The sequence below is a fragment of the Phyllobates terribilis genome, unplaced genomic scaffold, assembly GCF_046119375.1.
Source record: "Phyllobates terribilis strain yellow unplaced genomic scaffold, ASM4611937v1 Scaffold_3__8_contigs__length_932513732, whole genome shotgun sequence".
Classification (NCBI taxonomy): domain Eukaryota; kingdom Metazoa; phylum Chordata; class Amphibia; order Anura; family Dendrobatidae; genus Phyllobates; species Phyllobates terribilis.
In genome coordinates this window covers 291,325,666-291,342,362 of record NW_027362763.1, presented here as the reverse complement: position 1 = coordinate 291,342,362, position 16,697 = coordinate 291,325,666, and the positions used below count along the sequence as shown (strand labels likewise).

At 44.9% G+C, this 16,697-nt stretch overlaps 1 protein-coding gene across 1 annotated transcript in view; it reads left to right on the top strand.

The window, feature by feature from the left end:
• The first annotated feature begins 5,336 nt into the window (after positions 1-5,336).
• PLD1 (phospholipase D1) overlaps positions 5,337-16,697 on the top strand; it is a 309,620-nt gene continuing 298,259 nt past the window's right edge. The window contains exon 1 of the mRNA XM_073674903.1: positions 5,337-5,484. The gene's annotated coding sequence lies outside the window, so the exon portion shown is untranslated. The remainder of the gene's footprint in view (positions 5,485-16,697) is intronic.

Here is a 16,697-nt window from a genome sequence, read left to right as displayed (position 1 = left end):
TAAATAGCAGGCCTGTAATTTACTAATACTATTCTTCACAAACACCTAGTGTGAATAGCTTGACCGACACACTGCAACAGAATGGAAAATATTTTCCATGTTCAGTTCAAATTTCTGGATTTTTATCGCTGAAATATGGAACAGATCTGGCTTTATTCTGCAGTGTAAATGGAGTAGAAAAATGGTGTACTCTGGATTGCTTTTTAAGCAAATAACCTGGATTAAGATAAAAAAAAAATTGCCCTGGCCCCTGATATCTGGGGCTATGTCTACAAATATCTGTAATTATTACTGCAGCAGACAGGACGTTCAATGGATCCTCTTGTGCTGACCTTAACCCCATAGAGAATCTATATGGTATTGTCAAGAGGAAGAGCAGAGGCGCCAGACCCAACAATGCAGATGAGCTGAAGGCTAACTTTTTGATGATATTCTAATTTAGTGAGATGCACCTGTGTGTATGTATATATATATATATATATATATATATATATATATATATATGTTGTGGAATGCCTATACTCTATACTAACTATAAAGAAGCAAATCTCTCCATGACTCAGCAGCACCTCTCCTTACTCTGCCTGTTTCTGGGGTAGACTGTGACGAGAATAGCAGCGCCTGGTCTTATATGGACCTGATGATGCTGTGCGGCCAGCCAATCACTGTAATGCCCACAACCAACATGGCTACAGCATTATAGTGCATGCCAGGCAATCCCTGCATGTTCATTGGCTCTCTAAAGAGCGCCAAACATGCAGGGAGGGGACCCGAGTTCTCGCCCGAGCAACCCGGAAATACTCGCCGAGCTTGTCGAGCACAGTGATGCTCAGGCGAGTAGCGAGCAGTGGCGAGTAGCGAGCAGTGGCGAGCACGTTCGCTCATCACTAGTCATTAGTCTTGAGGTCAAGTGATCGCTACTTGAGGTTGCATCGAGTTACTCGGGTATGCACCATGTATCGTGGGTGCTTGAGTGACATGCTCGAGTCCCCGCCCCGCATGTTTCACGGTTGTTAGACACCCAAAGAAAAACATGCGGGGATCGCTCGTGCATGGCAGGCAATCCCCGTGAGGTTTTTTTGGCAATGAAGCACATGAGGCGGAGACTCGAGCATGTCACTCGAGCACCCACGATACTCGATGCATACCCGAGAACCTGATGCAAACGCAAGTAGCAAGCACTTATGCTCAACACTAGTCACCATATCGTCATCAATTTTTTTTCTTTACTTTTAAAAAAATCCCAACACAACCCTAACCCAAGCACAACCCTAACCCATGCACAACCCTAACCCTAGCACAACCCTAACCCTAGCACAACCCTAACCCTGGAGCTGTTCCTCGTGCGGTATAAGTGATTAGACGACTTTATTCTTCGGGTCGGTGCGATTACAGTGATGCCAGATTCATATCGGGTTTTTATGTTTGGCAGTTGTCATACACTAAAAGACGCTTTTTTTGCAAAGATTATTTTTTGCAATCATTTTTCCATATTTCGGCCAACAGAGTCATGTAAGGGCTTGTTTTTTGCGGGACAAGTTGACCATTTTCGGGCATGTGACATTTTTTGATCGCTTTCTATTCCAAATTTTGAAAAGGCAGAATAAATAAAACCCAACAATTCAGGAATTGTTTTTTTGGGAGTTTTATATGCCATTCCGCATGTGTTAAAATTGATAAGGCAGCTTTATTCTTCGGGTCAGTAAGTTTACAGTGGTAGCACATTTATATAGTTTTTTATGTTTTGGTGCTTTTACACAATAAAAACTTTTTTTTTTATAGAAAAAATAATTTTTTTTTGTATCACTTTATTCTGAGAGCTATAACTTTTTTATTTTCCGGCTGATGGAGCTGTATGGTGGCTTGTTTTTTGTGGGACAAGATGCCATTTTCAGCAGTACCATTTTTATTTGCATATGTCTTTTTGATTGCGTTTTATTCCATTTTTTGTTTGGCGGTATGATGATAAAGCATAGTTTTTTGCTTTGGTTTTTTTTTACCGTGTTCACTAAAGGGGTTAACTAGTGGGACAGTTTATAGGTCAGGTCGTCCTGCCGCGATACCAAATATGTGTACTTTTATTTTTTTTGTTCGTTTTTTTCATAATAATATTTATTTATGGGTACAGTATATTTTTATTTTTTTTGGATTATTTTTTTCATTTTTAAAAAAAAATATTTTTACAATTTTTTTTTTTTCACTTTCTGACATGTTGTTTTACTTTTACACTTTATCCCACTATGAGACTTTTGATTTTTTGCAGACTGATCACTTGCATAACAGAGAGATTCTGTAGATTGTCAGGGCTGCACAAGCAGAAGTTGCTTTGATCGCGCACTGCGCATGATCAGAGTAACTTCCTGGTGATCCGGCACAGACATCAGGTCACCATGACAACTACCGAGACCCGGCACAGACAGCGTGGGACGCCGGAGAGGAGGTAAGTAGGTTGCGCTTACCTCCCCTTGTTACCGGAATGCTGCGATCGATTTCGGGGGTCAATGTGCCGGGAGCAGTGCAGCACCGCTCCTGGCACATAGCAGAGGGTGTCAGCTGTGAGAATCAGCTGACACCCGGCAGCGATCGCCCCGCACCGCTTGTGTGCGGGCGCGATCCAGTGATGCGTAATAGTATGTACCTGGTCCAACAGGCCCAGGTCAGTACGACGTACTATTACTGAGCACCTCAGAAAGGGGTTAAAGATGTCTGGACTCATATTTGCACATTACAGCATTGTGTTTATCATATTATGCTCCGGTATCAATCTGTTTTATCTAGTATATGTCACTTATACACTCAATGTGTCCGAAGGCAAGGATAGTGAAGCCAGCGCTGATTGGGGGCAGGGCTCATGTGACGTAACGTGCCTCGGGACCGTGAGTGCCAACATCGCTGAAACTCCGCCGACACGAGAGGTGAGTATAGGTGGTTTTATTTTAACGGTGACAAACATGAGGAATGAGGAGTTGTCCTAGTAGTGAACAACCATTTTAATAGTGTTCTGATGCTGTGCAGCCACCACACTGAGAGCCCTGCTGCCGGAAGGAAATTAACTTCATTCCTCCCGGCAGGCCCGATCTTTCAGTCATAGAGGTGTGGCTTCAGTCACCACTCTGTTTGTAGAGAGTGTTGGTTGTAACCGCACCCCCGAATGGACTGACAGCTGGCTCATCATTGGAGCCGGCTGTCAGTCAGTGCCAGGGGTGCGATTACTGCCGCCACTCTCTCTATACAGAACGGTGACTGAAATTATGCCGGCACTGCCTCTATGACTGGAAGTCGAAAGCTGCAGGGAGGAATAAAGTTCATTTGACAAATCTGTGTGAAAATCTGCAAATGCTACAAACAGATTGTACACAGAGTTTGCTGCAAATATTGCTGTATGCATTCCACAAAGTGAGGTCCAATGTGATAATTTGCAACCAACCCACAACAGAATTGATATTCTGCAGCTTTGAAAGGTTGTGGCATGCACTGGATAGTGGGCAGAGTTCGTTAGTTGCACTGTAAACTAAAACTAATTTCAGTGCAGTGCCACACATGAATTTACCCTTACAGACCTTGTCCTTCTCTTAAGGCTATGTGCCCACGATGCAGAAATGAAGCAGAAAATTTCTGCTTCATTTCTGCAAGTCCACTCCCGGAAAAACGCATGCGGAATTCCGCACGCGTTTATCGCATGTTTTTCGTGCATTTATCACGCGTTTTCCACATGCGGAATTGCCTTGCGTTTTTTAATGCATTGCACAAAGGCAATTCCGCTTGCGGAAACGCAAAATTAATTGACGTGCTGTGGTTTTTTGAACGCAGCATAAACGCTGCGGAAAAATCCGCAGCATGTGCATGGAACTTGCGGAATCCCCTTGGGGACCATGGTATGCGGATTACCTAGCGTTTTAGAAGCGTTTGCGTTGCGGAAATTCCGCATCAAAAACGATTGTAATCTGCAACGTGGGCACGCAGCCTAAGGCTTCCACATTAGACCAGTGTTGGACAAACCTTTCAATATTGTGTATGGGGGAGTTGGCCAAACAACTAATCAACAGGTGAAATATCGATGCGACATGTACGATTTTGGTCTGCCGATTGTTTTGTTCTCATCCTCTGGCAAATATGTCTTCTGGTGACTTTCTCATACAGAATGCAGGAACACTCAACCAAATGAGCACTCCTGTGTATGAGTTGGCCAACATGGCTATTAGCTGAAGCATTGATTGACCGACAGCCATCTCTCGGCAGCATGGTGGCTCAGTGATTAGCACTGTTGCTTTGCAGCACTGGGGTCCTGGGTTCAAATGACAGCATCTGTAAGGGTTTTATATGTTCTCCCTTTGTTTCTGTGGGTTTCCTCCCATGCTCCAAAAACATACTGATAGGGAATTTATCAAAATAAGTGAAGAAAGAAGAGCCTCGCTGTGCACAAATGTAGGCTGCCATTCCCATAATGAGCGTGCGTCAATCCATAACCGCTGACAAACGGTAAACATCCAAGAAAATGAGCAAAAATGGACTGACACATCCGTAACTAAAAATCTTCAAGCTTTATTGGATCACATTAAAAACAAAATTTGGCTTACAAATACTGAGGTAAAAAATTCACCATATACTGACCGTGTGAACGTGGCCTAAGTGTGGTACTTCACGGCTAAGGGCAGAATCGTGTCAGAGGGTTTTTATTCACTACCATGGTGTTTTTTGTTTTTAATGTGATCCAATAAAGCTTGAGGATTTTTACTTACGGAGGCGACAGTGCCTTTTTGCCTTTTTCTTGAAAGGGAATTTACAGTGTGAGCCCTATTGGTCACAGCTATGATATTATATGTAAAACGCTGGGAATATGATGGTGCTAAATAATTAAATATAATAAATAATAATAGCTGAGAACCGGATACAAATTGCCTGGACTCCACTGATACATTGCAACAAACTATCAGATTTGTGTAGAGCTGCTGCTTTTGGAATCTCTAACAAATACAAAAATAAAGAAATGAATAAAAATCCTTGTGATAGCTCAGGAAATGAATAGAAAAAAAATGGAAAAATAATACAGTTGTAATTGTGGGTTTGGCTTCCCCTCTGAGGTGAATGGGGAAATGCCACAAGTAATGAAGTAACAGTTCCTGCCTGTCAAATTGCAGAATGTGTCTTTTATTGATGGAGAAATAAAGTTCTGCACTAACTGCATGGAAGTTTCTAGAGACTTGAAGGGTGGCTAAGCTCTGGCAGAGAAGTGGTTAACGTTTCCCCCGTCTCTTCAGACGGTTCGGGGATTACCCCACATCTGTGACTACAGCAGAGAGCGAGCAGTGACGGAGCCCGTGAGGAGTGCAGCAGCGTGTTGTGTTAGCGGGCGTGTCACTGTATCCGGATAGCGATCTGCAGCACCGAGCAGGCTGCAGCCGGCAGCTGCTGCACCACATCCCCCAGCTGCTGCACCACATCCCCCTGCTACTGCATGCGGCAGCGAGGCACCGGCACATACAGGTACACTCCATCTACTACTTTAGGGGGCTCCTGGCTGCTATCACACCAGTCCTGTACTGCAATGCTGGAGCTGTGTGCGGGGAGGGGACCTCCATCAGTGCTTGGCATAGTGTGGCATCAGAGCACAGCTCTGCATGGGTGAGAGTGCACAGAGGGCACCTGGCTGCTGGCATAGTGCTAATGTGACTGGGTGGCCCATGTAATCAGGCTCTAATTGTAATACAGACACTACAGCAGGTGGGAGAGGCTGACAATGGCTTTATTTAGCTGTAAGGTGACACCAGCAGGACTATTTAGTTCAGGCCACTTTCTAAGATTTTCCAGCTAGCTACCAACAGATCATAGTATTAGATTAGCCGTTGTTCTTAAAGAAATGGAACATTGGCAGAAAAAAGAGGATAATGTGGTGTAATTGCTTATTTTATATGTGAAGTTATTTTATTAGTTGTTATGCTTTTCTTTTATAGCCCCATCATATTCCACAGCACTTTACATATATTATCATCACTGTCCCCATTGGGGCTCACAATATAAATTCCCTATCAGTATGTCTTTAGAATGTGGGAGGAAACAAGAATACACATTGAAAACTCCTTACAGATGTTATTTTAGTGGGATTTGAACCCAGGACCACAGCGCTGCAAAGCGATAGTACTAACCACTGAGCCACCGTGCTGGTATTTCTAAATTAATACTCATGTACATAACTGCATTTTATACTCTTCTCTATCGAATTTCAAAATATACTGTAGAACTCCTTGTCCATACTGCAACATAAGTGCAGACTGAAAAAAGTCACATGCCATATTATAGAGTTAGGCCAGGTTCACACTGGTGTATTTCACGGTCTACATATGGACCGCCATGCCCGGTCTGGAGGCAGGTGTCTGTGAGTCTCTAAGTACAAGTCTGGAGGCCCATGTTCAGTCCAGGCATTGTGGAACGTATACGCACCATGAAACACGCTCCTGTGACGTGTTTGTGTAGTAGTCAAACCAATGTACCTAAGGATAACCACGAAACAACACAAATAGTGTACGTTACGCGTTCTCAGCAGAGATGAGCGAACCCAAACTTTAAAGTTCGGGGTTTGTACCGTGTATGATGCTGAACTTTGAACACAGACTTCTCCTGGAAGTCTGTTTTAATGTTTGGAGTACCGGGGGAAGTTCGGGAGGAGAGAGAGTGAACTTTACAGCTTCGAAGTTCAGCTACCCATACATTTCAATGGGGTTCGGGCTTGTGTTCAAGTTCGGGTAAAGTTCTGGTACCCGAACCATACTTCAGACATAAAGTTCAGTCGGGTATCAGAACCCGATCTTTCTCATATCTGCTCATCTCTAGTTCTTAGGGCATATTCACAAGTCAGTATTGGTCAGTATTTTTGCATCAGCAGGGTCGGACTGGGGTGCCTAGGGCCCACCAGGGGAACTGACTCTAGGGGCCCACACTACAGCCCACCAGCTGTGAAGCACTGAGCGGCAGGACTTTGTTCGAACAGTCATTCCGTACTGCCAGAGTCCCTTTAATGGTAACTTGTCACCTTGAAAAACGTTATTTATCTGCAGATATAGGGGTAATCTGCAGGTAAATAGGGTTTAAAGCCTGGTTAGACGGCTTAATGGAAAAGCGTAGGCTACACGGAGAAAATTACGTTTTATTCTCCCTGCCGACACTCGCTTCCTGTTATTGGGTCGGTGCAAGGAGGGAGACATTACAGTCAACGCGAACTACAAAGTGAGGGTGCTGCAATAACGTCCGGCACCTGGATTGTGACACTTCCATGGAGCCCAACTTCACGCTGAGCTTCATTGAACGACTAACATGGCAGCAGCACCTGGCAACTAGTGCTGAGCGAGCGTGGTCGGATAAGGTGTGATCCCAGCATGCTCAGGTGTTATCCAGGTATCTTGTAGTGCTCTGCTAATATGCTCGAGTCCCCAGGGTAGCATGTTTTGCGGCGGTAGGCAGACGCAACACATTTAGGAATTGCCTGTTTGTTAGGTAATCACTGCATGTGTTGCTTCTGTCTACCGCCGCAAAACATGTTACCGCAGGGACTTGAGCATATTAGCAGAGCACTACAAGATACCTGGATAACACCCGAGCATGCTGGGGTCACACCTTATCCGACCACGCTCACTCAGCACTACTGGCAACCCACCAGCAACCTGCAACTGCGTCACAGGGGGCTGAAGGGAGCAGGTGACTGCATGCACCGGCCATTGTGCTATCTAAATGCCGCTGTCAGTGATTGACAAGGGCACTTAAATACTCAAAACAGCAGCAATCAAGGCGAGCTCTGATCACTGCTGTTACAGGCAGACGCCGGCTATCTAACACAGCCGACATCTGCCTGGTATGGAGCAGGCTCAGCTCCTGAAACAGCTCCATACAAGTACAACCCTATGGTTATGACAAGGTTAGCAAATTTCACTTGTCTGTTCCTAAATGTGGAAAGACAAATGGAATTCCCTAACACATGTGAGCAAGTCCTAATAGATTTAGTAAAGGTGCGCCAAGCATATGAATGTTATTACACACCACAATGGACTCTTACATACACGCATCTTACAAAAATACATATTATTCCAGATACGTAGACACATACAAACACGCAGACACGCACAAACACATCAGTACATGAATACATCATCTGAACCACCATCATTTGTAATGTCAGGTCAGCCCCATATATCTTTGTATCGCATAAACCTATTACTCCCAGTATGTAATTAACAATAGAGATACTGGGAGTTGTTATCAGTCATCATCAGACTGCGGACCATACAGGAACCACAGTACTGATGAGACACAGGCAGGATCACAAATGAACATTTACATCCAGGTATCTTACCCGAGACGTCTTCTCTGATTAGAGTCGTTCTCTCTCTTTTCGTCTCCCTCTTGTCCAGTCTCCATGATGACTTTTCTCATCCACAGCTCGTCTCTGCAGACTTCCATCTTCTCCGGTCTTCTGCAGCACATCCCGACACGATGCCCTTAAAGATAGCAGTGTCATTATAATGCTCCCGAATAAAAATATCTACACTGAGCCCCTGAATAAACCTAACTCTTACAATGCTCCCTGCACAAAACATGACATACACTCTACCCCTCTTATGGTACCTGCTCTCCACACTGTCCTCTCCTTACCATACTGGGCCCCCTCTTCACATTGTCCTCTCACACTGTGTCCCCCCTATAGTGCCCAGTCTCTATAACGTGCCCCTTCATCACACTCCCCCTCCTCAGCATACTGTTCCCTCCTTTCTGTGCCCTCACACTGTTTCCCCCATATTGCCGCATCTCCATACCTTCTCCCACACTACCTAGTCTCTGTGCTGTGTCACCTCACACTTTTCTCCCTCCATACTGTCTCCTCACACTATTTCCCCACTCTCCATACTGTTTCCTCATACATCCCCCTTCCCCATTCTGTTTCTGCACTCATTCCTACCCCTCCTCTAGTTCACCATACTGTTTCTTCACACATCTCCCCATTCTGTCTCCTAAAATTTCTCTCCCATCTCTCTCCAAATATAATAAATCTTCGGAAGAGCACACAGACATGCAGAAGCACGCTTACACACACGAAAACAAGCGCACACGGACACATACTAAGGGCTCTTTCACACGTCAGTACATGTGGTGACCGTTTCCACACGTACCAGAGACACTGACACACGTAGACCCATTCAAATGAATGCGTATGTGCACATGTCAGTGTGTTTCCACTTTCCACAGATCATGTGGTGTCCGTGGGCAAAACACGCTGACATGTCTGTTTTTTACCTGCTGTCCAGACCGCGAAATGTCCCGCACACTGATGACAGTTAGCACGCGGTGCTTGGGAAGAGCACTGAGAATTGCCCTCATCATAGATCCCTGAAGGTGCTGCAATCAGCACCAGCAGGGTCAATGATGACAGTAATAGTCTATACCCGCTGTGTCCAACTGTAAAAAGAATAAAATAAAAAAATCCTTATACTAACCTCTACTAAGTGTCACCCGCTGTAATCCGTGCAAGCTCTCACGCCGAGGAGAATGTCTCCTGCAGCGAGTGGGCTCCGGAGCTGCGCTCAACAAGCGGTGCCCTGTGATTCAATAAGCGCAGCTCTGGAGCAAGCTCGCTGCAGGAGTCATTCTCCTCGGCGTGAGCGCTCACACGGATTACAGCAGGTGACACTTAGGAGAGGTGAGTATAAGGATTTTTTTATTTTATTCTTATTTTTACAGTTGGACACGGACACGGTGGGAGTAGACTACTACTCTCATCATTGACCCCGCTGCTGCTGATCACAGCGCCTGCAGGGATCTATGATGAGGGCAGCGCTCAGCACCCGGCTCTTGGGAACAGCGCTAACTGTATACTGATTCCCAAGCGCCAGTATGAGTCACTTGGATGACACACAGGTGGACACGGATATTTCCAGTCCCGTAAATATCAGGACATGTGAAAGAGCCCTAATATACACACGCAGATACACATACTCACAGAAATGGGGACACGTACACACACAGGCAAGCACACACAGAAATGCACAGACACACTCAGACAATCACACACACAAAAATGCAGACACGCAGGGAAGCACACACATATGTGAAGACACCTAAACACACAGGCATATAGACACACACACGCATACACACAGGCATATACACACACACACAGGCATATACACACACACACTGTACACACACACACAAACACTGTACACACACAGGCATACACACACACACACTGTACACACACACACTGTACACACACAGGCATATATACACACACACAGGCATATACACACTGTACGCACACAGGCATATACACACACTGTACACACAGGCATATACACACACTGTACACACACAGGAATATACACACACTGTACACACACACAGTCATATACACACACTGTACACACACAGGCATATACACACACTGTACACACAGGCATATACACACACACTGTACACAGGCATATACACACACTGTACACACAGGCATATACACACACGCATATACACACACTGTACACACAGGAATATACACACATTGTACACACAGGCATATACACACACTGTACACACAGGCATATACACACACAGTACACACAGGCATATACACACAGGCATATACACACACTGTACACGCACAGGCATATACACACACTGTACACGCACAGGCATATACACACACTGTACACGCACAGGCATATACTGTACACAGGCATATACACACACTGTACACACAGGCATATACACACACTGTACACACAGGCATATATACACACTGTACACACAGGCATATACACACACTGTACACACACACAGGAATATACACACACTGTACACGCACAGGCATATACACACACTGTACACACAGGCATATACACACACTGTACACACAGGCATATACACACACTGTACACACACACAGGAATATACACACACTGTACACACAGGCATATACACACTGTACACACAGGCATATCCACACACTGTACACACAGGAATATACACACACTGTACACACAGGCATATACACACACTGTACACACACAGGAATATACACACACTGTACACACAGGCATATACACACTGTGCACACAGGCATATACACACACTGTACACACAGGCATATACACACACTGTACACACAGGAATATACACACAGGCATATACACACACTGTACACACACAGGCATATACACACACTGTACACACAGTCATATACACACACTGTACACACAGGCATATATACACAGGCATATACACACACTGTACACGCACAGGCATATACACACACACTGTACACGCACAGGCATATACACACACTGTACACACAGGCATATACACACACTGTACACACAGGCATATATACACACTGTACACACAGGAATATACACACACTGTATACACACACAGGAATATACACACACTGTACACACAGGCATGTACACACTGTACACACAGGCATATACACACACTGTACACACAGGAATATACACACACTGTAGACACACACAGGAATATACACACACTGTACACACAGGCATATACACACTGTACACACAGGCATATACACACACTGTACACACAGGAATATACACACACACAGGAATATACACACACTGTACACACAGGCATATACACACTGTACACACAGGCATATACACACACTGTACACACAGGAATATACACACACTGTACACACACACAGGCATATACACACACTGTACACAGGCATATACACACACTGTACACACAGGCATATACACACAGGCATATACACACACTGTACACGCACAGGCATATACACACACTGTACACGCACAGGCATATACACACACTGTACACACAGGAATATACACACACTGTACACACACACAGGAATATACACACACTGTACACACAGGCATATACACACTGTACACACAGGCATATACACACACTGTACACACAGGCATATACACACACTGTACACACAGGAATATACACACAGGCATATACACACACTGTACACACACACACAGGCATATACACACACTGTACACACACACATGCAGGCAGGCAGCATATACATAAAAATCCATACAAACACACAAATATTACAGTACCTTGGCTTGTCTCCAGCCCACAGACACGCTCCTCATGTGGGAGACTGCAGTGCAGGGCGCGCTGTGACGTCACTTTTAGCAGACGTGCGGCCCTGTCTGCTGAGTGTGACGCTGCAGTGCAGCCCCTGCTCTCCTGCTCCCAGGCCCCTCCCGCTACTGTCCTGGGCATCGCGTCGGTGAAAGAGCGTGCGCGCGCCCTTAAAGGGCCCACGACCACTTTTTTTTTTTAAATTCTCCTGTTCTCTCTGCAAGGGGCCCGGGGCCCACCGGGAAATTTCCCGGCGCCCCGCCAGGCCAGACCGAGCCTGTGCATCAGTGTTTGTATGCCAAAACGAGGAGAGAAACTATAAAACATAGAAAACATATAATTGAAAGATTGACACCTGTTCTGGGTTTTGGAGAAACTCCTGGTTTTGGCATACAAATACTGATAAACAACTAATCAAAAATACTCATATGTGAATAAAGCCTTAAACATGGAATAGTCTTGAAACATTATTTGCTTGGGGGAAAAGTCGGGAGACTCCCATGCAAATTATATGGTCATCTAATCCTGTTTAATGCTACTTTCCCACAATGAGTATTTGGAGAGTTTTTTATGCTGTATATTTTCAAAAAAATGCAAGTAATCTATTTTACTTAATGAGTGCTGAAAACCTGCAACACCAAAAAACTCACCCAAAGCTCATTGTGGGACCATAGACTAACTCTGCAGGTTCGTACTACTCCTTAACTTTTCTGCAGCCAGATGTTAGCTGAAAATCAATAGGGAAATATTAGCACTAATACTTCCTTATTTCTTATCCACTAAAATCATCCACAGATAATAGCAACAAGTAATAGTTGGCAGCAACAAAGAAAAGTTGCTAGGGAAACAATAATGAAATTTTAACTCAATACAGTTCCTTTTTTTTATTCACTTATTTTGTATTTTACAATCGCAGCGTGCTGTGGGATTGTCATTTATTAGGACACTGTGGTGATTTCTCCACAGACTTCCATTGTTTTTTTTCCCTTGTTTTAATGTTTAAAACACCCAGGATCAAATATCTTTTTAGAGAATTCAGAGTTCCACTGTTCAAGATGTTCAGCTCTTGACCTGAGTGGAAAGCATTTAGGTCAGGTTTCCATATGTCCACGCCATCTTTACCAGTTTTGTTGTGTCTCACCTGATGACATCTGATATCAAATTGGCATCCGTTGTTGCATTTTCTGATCAAGCCCTTTAAAGTGTTCAGATCGCTGGATAAATGTTAGCGATCCATTAGCAAAGTATGGGATGAGTTCTTGCATCGGCTTCCCTTAGGTGTTTCACTGCCAGGGCAGAGAGAAATAAGCTATACGGCCAGATATTTGGAAACAAAGACCCCGGATCATCAAGTCCGGTGATTTTCACGCCGGTCTTGACTAGGAGGCGTGATAGTTAAGTGTTTCTGAGTCATTAAGAGGTGCACCCCTTAACGAATTAGGAGCCTCTGACAAGTGCTGATCGCCTCGATGTGCCGCGCCATAAATCTTACTCCAATTGGCTATTGACCATTGGCGCAAGGAATACCCCAGCTCTACCCACTTTGTCAGAGCTGGGTGAAAATGGCACAAGAATGCCATGTCTCAAAATTTTACTGTACCCTTGCATTGTGCCAAAATTTTGAAACTTTTCAAAGCATTTAAACCAGAATTCTTTCATAAAAGCTTTGATGAATCGGAGCCAAAGTCTTACGAAGTCCAATTTTTCTGAATAACTTTTTCTGTCCTACATTATTAACTCAGATTCAGACAATGCCTGAGCTGACCATAGAACTCCTTACCCAAACTTACAGCCCTTATATGCATATATGATGCTGGAAGCTCAAGCAGGGCCAGCGTCACCACCAGGCACATCCAGGCAAGTGCCAGGCCCTGGACAAACGGGGAGCCCACTTGTTATCGGCAGTGGCGTAACAACCACAGTCACAGCAATTGCTGCTGCGACAACCCAAGCCCAGCAGGTCAGGGGCCCGCTGACGCCAGCAAATGCTTCAGCTGGATGGGTGTCTTTGGATGCACATTCAGCTGAAGTGTATCTCAGTGCACAGACCCATCGGGACCGTGCATGCCAATACACGCTGCTGGCCAATTAGAGACCAGCAGCTGACGTCGGCATGCATGTGACGAGGGGCACATGGCAGTGACGTTATGCGCTCCCGTCGCTTGCACGCACTCAGAAGTCTCAGAAGAGGACGTCGCTCTGCGGGGGAGCGGATGTGAGGTGATCATTATTATTATTTTTTTTTAATCAGTGAGTACACGGTGGCCATACTACCACATGGAGGACTATGGGCTGTGCATTATACTACATGGAGGACTATGGGCTGTGCATTATACTATATGTATGGTATTGTAGAATTTACTAGATATCACTCATGTAATGCAAGAAGTAAGTGAAATCTTTGGCATTGTACTATACCTATATTTCTCTGCTGTATCTGTGCATCATGAATCGTGCTATATGTTAGAGGGGTGCTCTGAGACTCTTTCACCCAGGGACCGCAAAAACCTGGAGCCGGCCCTAGGCTCAGATTTGCTTTCTGAACCAGGTTTTACACAGTCAACCTCAATGCGGAGGAAACAGAACACTTAGTCCAGCTATAAATGAGCATATGAAAAATCACCAGTGTTTCATCTAGAAAACTCGGATGATTTTAATCCATGTGCTATTCGTGGGCCATCCATGTGTCTGTTTTTTACTTCTGTGTGTGATCCGCTTTCTAACATCTACATTAAAAAATGTAGATGATCAAATACAGTTTCCTGGGTGTATAATAGATATGTATCTCTAAAAAACTGGGGCCACATGGATGTTTTGTTTGGCATCAATTCTTTTTTTTTTTTTTTACATACCCATAGATTTGAATAGTTCAGTCTCATCCAGTACTCGGAAAAGAATAGTGCATGCTGCAATTTTTTTTTCTGTCACATTGACAGTCGGACCGAGAGAAAAATTGTTCATTAGAACAGCTCTATTGCATATCATGGATCAGTGTGCTATCTCATCAAAATTGGACACTAAACGTCCGATATATACACTCATTTGCATTAGCCCTTAGGGAGTGTGTAAGATGGCCGCTGGTCAGGTCCTAGAGGAGAGATGCGTATCATCGAGGTTGGTAGCCTTGGTGATGTAAGCCCGGGAAAGCAGGCTCTAGCACGTATAGTGCTGAGAGAATTAACAAGGTGTATCAGGGCCGGATTTACGGGCAGTCAAAGAGATGGGTGGGACCGGCTGCCCACATATCCCCACCTTGGGGGCGTGGTACAAGAGATAAAAAGGAGACCAGTTGTCTCATTCAGTGCCTGTAAGTGGAGGTGTGTAGAACTCCAGTATTGTTTGTGTTTGCTAAAGGACTTAAGAGTTGGACACTAACCTGAGCAGGCGAACCCGCACTAATGTATGGACTATTTACTTTACGTTTTCACTCTGTGCTGGAAAAAGCTGTTTTTTTGTTTGGTTATTATGAGCGGTTTATGAAGTTTTAATAAACCAGCCTTGACATTTTACTGAAACCTTTTCCTGTGCCTACCTCAACCGCAACTGAGTAGAAATCCCAGTGTGTTTACACTGTATGGTGATCAGAAATAAGCGTTGCTAGGAACACTTGTGTCCCGATAATTGTGCAGTATAAAGAGGCTGCTGATCACCCAACGAACAAGCAAAATACTTGTTCGTCATGTGAAATAATTTTTAAGTTTGCTTAAAAATGATAGTTCTCAGCAACACATTGTCCTGTGTAAACAGGAGATGTGCTGCTGAGAATGATAGTCTACGAGCATGGAATGTTTGTTCTGTGCACATGAAAGTGAAAAGCTTCCTGTTATAAGATCAATAATCGTCATGTAGCCAACTGGTAGTAGTTTAACAGCTGTAGGTTTGCAAGTGTCTGTCTGTAGCTATCTCGTAGAAAACACAGAAGTGCTTGGCCGCAAGTGCGCTGCTGCATAGTGCATGGGAGAGCCGGCAGAGATGGCAGCTGGTCAAACGATCGGCGGGATCATCGTTTGGCTGACAATGATCTCAGGTGTATGGCCAGCTTTGCTGCTAGGTTTCTCCACAGATACAGCTGACGGCTTGAGGTCCCAGCAGGTGAGAGGATGGGAGTGAATTGTGTTTACGTAAGCAGAGCTCCCAACCGTCCCAGTTTCCACAGGACTGTCCCTCTTTGAGGGCTCAGTCCCACGTCCCGTCACGGCTCAGCTGTTCTCCTGGCTGTGGATGGTGGTGGGCATTGTTGCGGTGGTGGAGCAGTGGGCACAGGTAGTAGCCGACAGCTGCAGCTACCACATGGCCCGCTGCACCTACCACATGGCCCGCTGCTAAAGAGAATGCATATTCATTCCTCTCCACGCCCATGGCAGTGGAGAGCAGTGAATATTCATTCTCCTTAATAGCGCACACTGTGAATCGCAGTCGCCGGCTTCCTGCTGGTGCTCTGCGATCCTGTGTGCCCGCTTTTAGAGAGAATGAATATTCACTCTTCTCCACCCCCACAGACTCTCCAGAAGAGAGAGATTCTGTGGGGGTACTCTGCTTCCTTTGGCAGCCACGTAGCCCTTACT